The sequence below is a fragment of the Falco punctatus genome (assembly GCF_963210335.1).
Source record: "Falco punctatus genome assembly, chromosome: 4".
Classification (NCBI taxonomy): domain Eukaryota; kingdom Metazoa; phylum Chordata; class Aves; order Falconiformes; family Falconidae; genus Falco; species Falco punctatus.
In genome coordinates this window covers 102,010,901-102,024,275 of record NC_137583.1, presented here as the reverse complement: position 1 = coordinate 102,024,275, position 13,375 = coordinate 102,010,901, and the positions used below count along the sequence as shown (strand labels likewise).

General features: G+C 40.2%; 1 protein-coding gene across 5 annotated transcripts in view; it reads right to left on the bottom strand.

The window, feature by feature from the left end:
* GADL1 (glutamate decarboxylase like 1) overlaps window positions 1-13,375 on the bottom strand; it is a 159,605-nt gene that overhangs the window by 17,155 nt on the left and 129,075 nt on the right. The window lies entirely within an intron of this gene.

Below are 13,375 nucleotides of genomic sequence, written 5' to 3'. Positions count from 1 at the left end.
AGATTTCATCTCTTAGATTTAAGGCCTAAGTAGCATTTGGCTACACCACCCTTGTACCAAATGGAATAAAACCTCATAGGTGTCTCACTGCAGGAAAAAAAAAACATGGGTAAAATTGGCAGAGTCAGGTCCTTATAGCTGAACACCTGATCTCATCCCAGCAGGGCTATTAACCTTGTCCAGTTAATCTTGCTCTTAATTTTAAGCAGGCGAGTACTTCTGCGTTCTCATGCTTGAAATCAGTCGTAAGCTTAAACACATTGCTGGTTTAAGTACTCTCTTCCCTTGGAAGACATCATTCAATGTAAGTATTTTGACCAAATTAGTATTTTTTAAGATGTGTTGCATTTTAATACATAACTAATAACATCAATGTATTTCAGAGCAGTGCATTCCTTTTCTTCCTTTTGTGACGGCTTGACTTTGAAAGAAGCAAATAGGTGTATGACCAAACCTTGTTTCTGCATTTTCAGCTCTAAAATGTTAGTGCCAGAAACTACCACCTAATTTGCAGAAGAAAAATGATGAAGCCAACCTTGTCTTAATAGGTTTATTTTTACACAGCATATTTTAATAGGCAAGTCCCATACAGTTTGCTTAGATAGTGTTGAAAACCTTAGCTGTTTCTAACAGCCTAGCTTTCCCATGTTTGTTTAGTGTCATGTGTCTAAATTACTTTTGTTTCAAAATGTGTATTCAATTCAGAGGAGGAGCATTTATGGCTCTGACTTAACCTGCCTCTCTGATTTTGATTTACCTTTGTGATAGAGCTATGTCTTTTTTTTAAATAAATATTTTATTAATTTTTGTATACATAAAAACTTACTGGTTTTGTATTTTTTATTATGTATCTACATTTTATATACTGTTTTTAAACTATGAGACTAACAGCGTCAAAATTCTAAGTCCAGAGTGTGACATCAGTATGAATTATGTATATGAAAGCAATGACTATATCTTTTCAGAATGCAACGTGCAATCAGAATTTTGATTTTTGCACATTGCTGTAAGTTGTAAAAGTAGTTCTGATAAACATTTGGGAAACAAGAAGATAACAATGAGGACAGGAACACTCAGAATTACAGCAAAAATGTTAAGAGGCATGCTGTGATCCCTTCAGTCACATTCAATAGCACCTTTTCCATAAAATCCGTAACATCTAATGTGGAGCTCCAGGTGTGCCTCCTGTGTAAAGATCCCCAATGGAAACACAATGTTCTTCTGTACCTTCAATGAGTACATCATTTAGAAAGAGAAGTCATCAAATATACCCCTATACCATCACCCACCTGGGTTTCTGTCTGCCTAGTAAATGATTCAAGGATTCCTCAATTTTCTTGTTTCATAGCTCAGAATTACTTCAGACTAACTCATTTAGTCCATACTTAACAAAAAAAAAAAAAAAAAACAACCAAGCCAAACGTCTGGAGTTCTGCTTGGACAAAGATGGTAGCTATTTTGCATGAGACAGCCGCCTTCACCCTGAAAAGTATGTTATTCAGCAAACAATCCTCTCCACTCCAGACCAAATCTTCCAAACTGCATCCTAACAAACCACTGCGGGCAGTACTGTACAGGGCTAACACTAGAGCAAAATCCATGCCTTACAATTGTTCTTGCACAATTTGCCAGTGGTGGAGTCAAATGAGAGGACTTCTGGTTGGGAACACTCCGGGGTATGCACACTAGTGTATGGATCTGCAACACACGCTCTCTTAAACAGGGAATAACTTTAGCACGATAAAAATTCTCCTACTTCTCCTACGGTTTGCATGTGTTGAACCCTTTAACAGCACACTAGGCTACTAAGAGCTCTACTCCTCCATTTTTATTCAGGTCAGCTATGGCCTGAGATAGTAATGACATCGTGACAATGCTCGGAAGACATTGTGCCCAAGAGGCATTGTGCTGGGCACCACACACATGCAGAAAAGAAAAAATTTCTCCACTCCCGCACTTAACAAGAACCCCCAAGTGACTTCTGCTCATGGAATAAAGACACTACAAGTGTAAGGGGAGAAGCAAATTCTTCTTAAAATACTTTCTCAAGCTCTTCTTTAAGGTTCAAAACCCTATGGCAAGTCTTAGCCTTTACTGATGTTCCATCAGAGTTATTTCAGCTTTTGTATCACACTATTGATTCTTTTAATCCCAACACCCAGTCCTCCACAATCCATCATCCCAAACTGTGTAGTAGCACAAATGGAGACCATGAAAGCAAAAACATTTAGAGCTTCAGTAATTCAAGGACTGTAAATATACTGCATTTCAGCAGATCATCTCTCATGAAAAGGAAAGGTAGAAAAATCTCACTTTCATTATCCCATTTATTATCTCATTCATCCTCCATGCTACTGAAGTTGTCCTCTTAATTTGAAGTGCATCCATCCCTTTCAGAAGGCAAAACAAATACTTCCTACCTAAAAAACCCAAAACAAACCATAAAACTGTCTTATGAGCTTTTGATAGGATTATTTTTTGAAAGATTTTTCCACCAAGTATTTTGCATGTTCTATTTACTAACATGACACAGTCAGCCTAACAAAACTATCAGAGATCCTATCCACAGAAAGCAGAAAGGAACAAAATACATACACAAATGCTTTAATACGTATCTCGCAAAGGAACCATTAAATGATACAGGCATGCTAAGGCTTGGACTTGAGAAGCACAGGGTATGACTGCTAACTAAAAGTAAAGGCAGCTACCACTTTGCAGCAGAAAAATTAGACCTATAAGGAATTAATTGCTTAGTGAGGAGTTCAATGAATTTAATTCCCACTGAGTCAATGAGACCCGAGGATGCTCAAATATCAGGAAGAGCTGCACAGCCCTGTTCAGGATAGGCTCCTCAGAAAACAATTTACTGAGAGTGAGATTGCTTCACCAGTCCAATTATTTTCCTACAGAACTTACTTCAAATTGTACATCTAATTCTTTATGTGGCCCAACTGTAGAACAGTCTCAGAATTTTAAGCGTAATGTATCCTAACACCGAAGTCCTTTTCTCTCTTTTGCTCCCTTCACCTCTTCCTCCACACTGCTGGCCTCCCCTGCCAATCCATCCTGAAGACTATTATTTCGAACGCCCACTACAGCAGCATATGAGCTACCAGACATGCCCTTCTTCCACCTAGCAGGGTGGGAAGGAGGTGCAGCGTGTGGCAGGCCATCCTGCAGCAGAGCTGCACACATCGCACTGTGCAGCCAGAGGACCAGGGAACTGCTCTGCCTGAGGACTGATGGGTGCATCACAGTCTCCCCGTGGAGACCTATCCAGAGGCTGAAAGATCTCATGCTTCCCTTACTATCAATAGCAGAGGTTTCTAAACTACAGGTAGTTCAGCTCCTTCCCCATCCACCTGCGTTACAGGATAATTTCTTCTCCCACTCTCAGCCATCATTCAGCCACACTACAAACAACAAAGTTTTAGCCCTAAACTTTAAGCTGTTTTGAGTCCAGACCACAGCTGACCCTCACATAATTCACATGGAACATACCAATGCTCCTTCCCAGCACATACACACACACACAGAGCAGTGTGATAAGTAGCCATGACCAGCTTGCCCACTACAGCTAAACTATCTAGTGCACCAGGAGGATCAGGAAAGTAATATATCTCCCTTTCCATATCTCAAATACCCATGAGAAGCGTGGTTCTGCACAATTATACCACACAGCAATGCCTTAAAAACTGCTGTGTTCCTCCTAACTGACTCATCAATGGCATTGAATGCAAGTTTCTCCGACACTTCAAGAATCTCCACCAAGCTCAGGCTGTGACCACCTAATACATTTCAGCAACCAACATTAAAGACCAACCCATCAACAGAGCTGCGCACATTCTCAGCAGCAGAAGCATATACCTAGTGTCCAAGAGTTAGTTCCCAAATTTGGACACTTAAAAATCCTTTCAGAGGACTTGATGAAACACCTGTTTGAGATAATTTCCTCTTCTTCCAGCTAGCAAGGCCTCCAAAACCATTCTCACAGTGGCTAAGCTATCTAAGCCTGGTTCTTAAGCTAGAACACTTTCCTAGCACATGGGTGTCTTGTACAAAGTGAAATCTCCAGAGCAGCTCTGTTAAACAGGTATGTCACCACCCCACTAGTCATGGCGCAGTATTATACTTTGGAATTCATTCACTGTAAGCTGCCTCCTGTTGAACAGCGTGGACATTTACAATTAGCATTGGTTTATAAAAGTTTATTCTAACTACCAGAAAAAAAAAAAAAAAGAAGATAGTAAGATAACTGGGTGCCTAGCTTTTTCAAATCACACAATCCCACTAACTTCTAAAAAACATGCCCCGCTATTACTAGTTTATAGTTCAAGTCCTACACTTAGTCCAAAATAGCTGATGCTTTCTGATGAGAAGGGACAGAAAAGAGTAACGTAGCTCTTTTGTTCATAAGAGGTAAATCCACTGAGCCCCCAACCCCAGCTGCACTAATGTTGCTGGGTAAGTCGTCCTGAAGAGAAGCGAGATCTCCCAACAAATATGCTACCTTCTTCTTCTTGCTGAAATTAAAGAAATAAGCACCTACTGGTTTTAATTAGCCTCTTATTTTTCTGCTCTAATGTAGTCTCTGACAATTGCAATTAACAGTTATGCTGAAAGTGCAAGAAAGCTGGATAACTGCAGAATAGCTTGCTGATAATGGAAGACCATGTCCAACCTTGTTATAAATTTGTTTTTCCATGCCCTCCCCTAACCTGTACAGGATCTCATTTTAGACTAATCCAGTATTTTCAAACTGTCCCATCACAAATGATTTTCTATGCTTTTGACACTACCTCTGCTACCCAAATGCTACCTTACTGCCGTCAGTCTCACAGAGTCTAGCTGTATTAATCTAGTCATACCAGACTCTGACATAACACAACAGCTCTTCCAAACTGTAGGCTAGAGGCTATACTCTTTAAAAGCAACATTCTGTAAATTTTTGTATTTAAACAGTACAGCAACAGGAATGAGTTGCAAATTAATAACAATGCTGAGTTAAATTACTCTGATAAGCAATGAATTTATGAAAATACATTGCTTCGGGGGAAAAAAAATGTGGATTTGACAAACAGCCAAAGTGAAAAGATAGCATTAGCCAGAAAAATTAAGAAACCAGAAAAGCCTGAATTTTTTCTGAATTTTTGATGCAAAAATATTTTAAGTATTTGCTTCAAAACACTGTTTTCAATTAAAAGTTAAATTAAATTGGAAATTGACCCATTTTTATTGCAGGCAGTAGAAAAGGACTGAGGAAACCAAAACTAAGCAAATTGCTCCATTTTAGCTTGTCTGAAAACAAAAATTCTTTCTGGTCAAGTAAAACCAAGAGACTTGCTTCCAGTTTCTCAATTGAATGCCCAAGCCAAAAAATCCATTATTTGTACAACCATAAATATGTGGGATCAAAAGTGCTGACACAACTTAGCTGAAACATCTGCAGAATTTTTGATCCCCAGAAGAGACAGAAAGTGAGAAAATTCATGGGGCTGCCTGTTCTATTGGCAAAATCTGACTGGAAGTCTCATGTGAACAGCTCTGATAGTGTGGATGACTCTAAACATGCTAGCCCAGCAAGTACTACAAAGTCAGAATGCTTAAAAAACCCTGGTGTTAATAGCGGCAGCTGCTATCAAAAACATTTTTCCAAATCTTTTGAACAGTTCCCAGGTCACCGAGCATCGACGCAACATAAAGCTGAAGAGCTCTTCCAGCTGCTGGCAGCAGTGACTCTCAGCCCCCGGCCCCCATTCTGCTCCTCCTGAAATTCATTGCCACAGACTTCAATGGAAGCAGAGTGCAATTATCTAAATCTCCTCCTTATGTGTCTGCTTCAGGTGGCAGTTTGCAAACAGCCTTCAGCTTTTACTAGAGAAAGCCACACTCACAGTAAATCAATAACCTTTCTAGGGATCCACAAAAGCAGGCTAGACAGCGTTGGAAGGACAGGAGCAGGAGCACATTAGCAGCTCAAACTATTTCGCTTCCTCAAATACAGCCTTGATGAAATTTTCCGAGGTACTGAATACTGCACTAGAAATTGGCTGGAGATTTGTAGCTAGAAGACAAAAAAAAAGTCCCCCTTCTGACAAAATGGAAAGATCACATTCTCATGATTTCACAAAAATGGAAAACACATTTTGTATTCTCGCCTCAATTATTCCTTGCAAGGGAAGACAAGCTTATACAGAACAGTGTCTCTCATCTGACCACAAAAACTATTTTGGCTCCCCCTCGAAGGGCCAAATTTTCATCTGGAAGTTCGTGATTTTTTCTTAAAAGGCAACTTACCGGCTATTCAAAGTCTGACGAGTTATGCTTCCTGCTAGAAATTACCAGTTCAGATCCACATATATTCATAAGAAAACAACTACTGTAACAGCAACTGCCACCAAAAAAGTAAACAACGCCCCAATTCATTCATTATTTGGACGCAATCTTAAAATTTTACATATGGGCTATTAATTTCAGTTGATCTTCACAATACTGTTTCTTAGCTTGCTTAAATGATAGCACAGCGCCTGAAGTACTGGATACAGAATCAACAAACAGGACTGGTTTGTAACCCTGCCAGAGGCTGTTCGGACAAATCACCCCATCTCTTTTGGATAACATGTTTCTTTTTCCCCTCGCAGGATGCATATAACCCGTCAGGGCAGCGAAGTCTCTATGTGTTCATATATCCGTTGTAATCAGCCCTGATACCTCATGGGTGCTCTGCACACTGGTAAGATATATATTAAATAATTCCTGTATCAAATAGGTCTCACAAACATCAGTCACAACATACCTGCTGCATTTCCCAGCGCGACTGCAGAAGATAACTTTGATATCAATGATACCAGTCAGTATTAAGTAAGAACAGCAGCTGGCATTTTAATATCAATCATTGGCTGCAATACAAGGGAACAAAACACATTCCTTTGTTGGTTGTAATCACAAAACTAGCTAAATACCATAAATATTTGGAAGTAATAGTGCTTTCAACGTATTACAACGCTGAGAAAGTATATACTCCACTGCTAAATATCTTTTCTTGCCTTTCGCTGCAACATCAATTGCTGGCTTTAATACAACAGGCTTTTCCCCTTTTGGTGATAATTAAAAACAAACTCGGACCATTTGTCAGCTGTCACCCCAACCGGGACAATCGAAATACCAAATATTTGCACACCCAATCACAACTTTGTTCCTGTAGCCAAGGCATTCTGTAAAACCCAAACATGTTTTTCTTTTGTCTAGAATTTGTTCTGGGCCCACATCCCTAAACCACTAATAAATTATTGCCCTACCTATTGCGCCAGTGTTCCCCTTGTGCCACACCAGGCAACAAAAGGAGAAATAAGTGCATTTGTCAAAATAGCAGTAACCACTTCCACATTCTTCAGAGCAACTAACATATCAAAGGAGAACAGCTGCTGCTGTATTTTTGTCCCGATAGCAATGTTCTCTGTGCACCTCCAGCTCAGGGCCATGCAGTACAGCTACGCTACCGTATTTTGCGCATCATCTTATTACCCGCTCTTTTCACCAAAAGATACATTAATGAACCCCACAAATCACCGAAAATGACCTGACTAATAGGAGATGGCAGCAGGGCTTCGGATTTTGATTGCCTTAAATGACTTCTTTAGCCAATCATTTATGCAACAAAAACCAGCCTTCAGATAATGGCTTTTACACTAACGGTATTTGCCTCTGAAAAGGAGGAGCCAGGACAAACAGTGCCCAGACCAGAATCAGCACTTAAAGATGTTTGTGCACGTGTTCTACTTACAGCTAAAATGTACACTGGTGAACAACATGATTTTCCAAGTGGACAGTGCTATGTCTTCCGTCTGAGCAGCACATGTGGCTTTTCAAGACAATTCATGTGTATTTCTTACTATTTTTCTGTCATTTCTGTGTTGCTTTACCAAAGCCTTATTAACAAGCCACGTGGAACGTGTAGGCATTAAGAAAACTCCTAAGGCTAGCACACCGCGCTATGAAACCAGCGCTCTGATCTGTTCAAACAAGAGTTGAGCACTACTGGTTTTATAAAAACAATTATTTTAAAAGCTTTCATAGCATAGTTGAGGTTCTTCTGTGCAACATGTTGCTTAGTTCCCACTTTAGTGACCAGATTTTCCAGTCCTTCAACCCTGCCAAAGACAAGCTCTCCTTCTCCATCCAGGATGAAAGGATAGCTTGTCATCTTGAAAGCAAGACTAACTAAAAAAAAAAAAAATACCGTTTTTAGTTTGTATGCACTGGGATGACCTGTTGTACTCCACTGGGGGAAAAAGAAATCACAGTGCAACATTAGTGTCTGGGGTGGGGAGGAGCACTTTACAGTAAAAAGATTACATTTATGGTGACACAAGTTCAAAAACTCAACACGTTTCTGGTGTAGAAAAAGGAATGACGCTTCAGAAACCTGGAATGATTCCCATATGTTAAGATCTCATTTGCTACTTGCACAGGTCAGCTTCTGGCATAAGGTAGCAGCACCTTCTGTATTTGCATTACAGCAAGGATTAAAGAACAGTAATACATCTTTGTTCATATTATTTAACCACATCTAAAAAAAACCCCAGTATTTCAACAAAACTAGATATGTTTTGTGTCTCTATTTTCTCCCTAAAAACATCAAAACAACCTTCTCAGAGGCTGCTTACAATCTCTTGGGGGTGATGAGGGGATCGTGTCTACCATGACCCAGGCTGCTACAAAAGCAAGGGTGCTGTCTGATCTGATCATCCAATTTTGCAAAGCACAAAAAAAAAGCCTGATCTGGCCACAAAATAAAGGCTAACAAACCCTGCCACGTGGCGCCTTATCAAAGTCAACAACACTTTTCCCATATACATCTTGTCCCAGGACAATGTTCATTCCAGCTCAGCCCTCCTCCCCTCCTCATCCCCGGCGAGCACGTTTTCCTTTGGGTTTTTTTATCCACAATTTAAATGCAACATATGTTACAAACCTCTGTGCTTAAATGCATGGACAAGCAGGGAACTGAAAGAACAAAAATCTCTAAGGTTTCAAAATTCATAAATTTTCTTGCAGTCTGAAAGGGTGGAAAGTAAAGGGAAAATGATCGTTTGCACCTACAAGTATTTCCAAACTACAAAACCAAAATATAGACAATTATGATTAATAAAAGTCTTAGCTGAATAGAACTAGACTGCAGCCAATCCCCAGATAATTTAAGGGCAGCTGGATGGGGAAAGGCACACTGAGCTCAAAATCTAGCATCTGTTTTGCAGAGATTTGTAACCTCAAAGGAATACAGGGAACAAAAAACTTGCTAACCTCAAGCCTACCCTACACCCACCCCCGCAGATACAGCTCAGCATTCAGAGACACAGATTAATCTTCTAATCCTGTACACCAAGTTGCTTTGAGAACCTTAGTCTTTGGCCAGTCTGACCAGGTATTCAGTTTGGACCATGAGTAAAGCCACAATTTCCCTTAACACCAGAATTACCTATAAATCACACCAAAAAGATTAAAATGGTACAATCAGAAGGAAAAGAATAGCAAGGTGAAAAACTTGCACATTTTTGTCAGGCTACCACACCAGCATAGATATTTTTAGGAGAGAGAGAAAGCAAGAACAATCTTTTGATCTTTGAAAGCAGTTGCAATCTACTATATAAAACTCATCCATTAAAGCCGGCTAGATTTCACTTCATTTATTGAAAAGGTTCTGCAGAATTTCATAAATACAAATAATCTTCCATCAAAACGTATAAAGTCTCCCATTGATCAGTGGCTCTGGAAAAAACTCTCTACGTTAATCAACATTCACCTGCAGAAGGCTGCCATTGCAGTCACAGGGAGTCTAACTCTACTGCAGGTGAATTCAGCTATAAAACTAACACATGCTTCCTTATAACTCTATTAAATTTGAAAGGAAGGTCTAAATATCTACTGAACGGATATCAGTCTCTAGTATTTTCTACTGCTTTTAGAGGAATGCTTCTCAGTTACAAGAAATTTTGTAAGACTTGTAGATATTTCTGACCATACTGACCTCTTTGGAAAGTAACAAGAAATTCATCCCTTGTAGGCATGAAAAAGAAATATATTCCATCTCAATCCTCTTGAGATGCCTACAGTTAGAAAGCAATCTGTGCTTAAATATCTGAAGCACAAAATGAAATCTGAAATCCTAGAAAAAACTCCTATCTTAGTACATATGAAGGAGAAGGGCTCCCTCCCACTCAGCCCCACAAATATTTCTGACACCACTCACAACATTACACAAAACATAGAGACTGCTTAATTGAGTAGATGATGCAAGCCAACACACTTCTTCTGTGGCATTACTAGTAACTGATTTTTTTCTGAAATTTTTTTTCTGAAATTTCTTTTCAAGCAACATAAGGAAGGGCAGTTTTAGATACAGAAAGGACAAGGATTTCAGGGCCCAACCCTCTTTTCCTCCATTTGCAAATTCAATGTTTTCTTACGGTTTCTTGAAGAAGCATTTGATGCAGCAGGAGGGAAGCGCAGCTACCCTCTCCTCCTACTGAAGTTGGTGATAGGAAACAGAAGAGTGCTAACGTAATAAGTAGATACTCATTTAAGTGGAGGCAAGCTTAAGATTTATTGACCTGAGAGCAAGAGGTCAATATTTGTTCAGAGAACAATAGATCTTGATACTTGGTTCTAACAGATGTTAATCCAATGTATTATTAAATCCATTCCATTAAAGCTAATTAGATTGTGTGTCCTTGTGAGCCTTGTTGCCAATAGTCATTAGTATTGCATGGGTCCTAATTACTGTGCTTTGATAATTAAATCATCTAATTTCTGATAAAATCAAATATCTAGGGATAGAAATACTTCTTTTTGTCTACCATAACTATATTATTGTACATGTCATTGGGTTCTTCCTTCATGCTGCTGTAGACATTCCTTCTTCTGCTAGGATGAGCACAGCTAAGGAATCAAAAGCTCTGTTTGAACTACATCATTTTTTAAACTTTCACATTTGTCTTAAAAATCTGATACTCCTAAAACCACATCCATCTACTATTCATGCACTAGGCAGGTAAGGAGCAGGGACACAATCAGTAGTAGCTGCTGTCACGGAAAAGAAAAAGGGAAAAGAAAAAGGAGTCATACTCCCAAGTATAAGTGAAGAATTCCTTCTATTTTGGAGTTATACAGTGCCTTCCATTCCCACATTTCAGTGTACTTCATAGATAAGAGGAAGTACTATCATCTCCATCTTCATCTCTGGAAGGAACTGAGGCACACAGAATGGAAATAACGACCAAGATCTTAATCACAACTCTACGCCAAAGCTAGACATCACGCAGGTACCTTAGTGAGTTAGCAAGTGGGACAGGGTATTTTTTGCAAATTTAGTCTTGCAAATACTCTTCAGAATACATACAAACTCGCTGCCATGTGGGTCACAGTGCCTTCTTTCCTTGAGTGTCCCACTTGCAGTGCAGATGACAGCTCCTCCAGTGGTTAGCACTCCGTGCAGTCACAGCATACACCCAGGGCTGCTGACTGGTGTGAACTTCACTGCTGGTGAAGACTTGGTGAGGACATGAGGGATCAGAGAAAATCAAATCCTGGTCGCTCCATCTTCTTTATACCTCACACATCAGTAATATAGACTACAGATCCCAATTTCACATATTAACTTATAAAGATCCTTGACAACATTTCTGCATCGGGACCTGCATCATTTACAGATGGTTATTTATGCCTCTCACACATAAAGGGAGTAAGAGCTTGAGAGGAAGTGTTAGGTGCATTGAACTGTACATTATGTGTTACCCAGAGACATGGCCTCCAGCAGTGATGGTAAAATATGGAAAGCAGGATTCAACTTCCATCATTTTGGCAGTCTAAAAGTTAGACATCTAGCCTAAGCTAATCATCTAGGCTTTACCTTTAATTAACAGAGAAAAAGAAGCACCTCTAGAGAGCGATTCACCTCACTCTCAAGCAGGCACCTAAGACAGACTGACTCAATTTGGAAAAGCTTCTTTCCTCCTCCTCCATGGGCTTCAGTGGAAGACCTCTACCTAAGTTTTAGATGCCTAAAACAAGGTAAGATTAAGTCTATGCAGACAGTTGATCTTAAATCAAAGATACCTAAATTCCGCATTCCTCTACTGTTTCTAGGCTATGGAACTGCTGGACAGGCCCAAGAGCCGCACTGGTCCCAGTGCAGAGGGAGGATACCCAGAGTACAAGCAAAATCAAGGGGAACCAAGAGCTCCTCTAGTTACTAACGTGGTGAATGTGCGTTAGGTGATGTGACAAAGGCTAACCACAGAGAACACAAAGACTCAGCAAGAACCAGAGAAAAAATAACCAGCAGAGGAACTTTAGTAACCTGATCAGCGAAAATGGAGCACATCACATGGACAACTACTCTGGCTATCAGAAGACACTTGTCCCTAGTGTGAAACCCAGAAAGAGAAATAAAAGAAAAACTCTCACAGGAATGCCAGGCAAGGGGTACAGTACTTCCTATGGGATGCACAGGGAAGAAAATTCTGGGACTGTAGAGAATGTATTATGGGATGTTCAGATGAAGGACCAAAGGTGTGGACAGAGAGAGGCCAAGGAGGACTGGGGAGGAACAAGCGTTGGAAAAATAGAGGAAAAAGAAGATTAACAGGGCAGTCAGATACAGACTGCTGGTCAGTACTGTCACCTGGCTGAACCTTGTACTTGATCACTGCAGACTTACCCTTATTAAATTCTCTTTCTCTCTTCTGTGTGGATGTGTGAACACTAGTGAACTTCAAGACGGACAAGCCAGCTAGCAGGATAAGAGGTCTGAGTACCTGTACCCTGAGAGGTTTGCAGACCAAGGCGCCAGCAACTGGATAGACTCAATTTCTAAGACGAGCTACCAGAGAGACCATACTGTGCAGATATTTACCCCACAAGATTTCAGTCCTTTACCAGCTGAAGAGAATCTAGTTGTTCATACTGTTTGTGTCTGTATGACTGTCGTATGTGTTTATAGGGGTGCCAGTAAAGACACTGCTCTCTGTGTTGATCTGCGCAACCATGTGTGTGTGTGTGTGTGCGTCCATGTGCACCTATTGGTATGTGTGTACCCACCGGACCTGGGGACAGGGACCCACAGTGACCTCATACCTACTTGGCTGGAAAAGGAGGAATGCTCTTGGATCCCAAGGGCAACTGGATTCGGTCACCTTCTGACACTGTACTGAATTGCCACTGCTCTGATGTCTTTTCTGTGGTTGAAAACTGACAAATGGTGGGACATGTACTTTGTATTATTTTCCAGATATAAGAACTCATTCGCATTTGATCCCAAGAGCATCCCATCAGTCCCACACATATGTACTGATCATTAAGAAAACTTTGTCTTCAG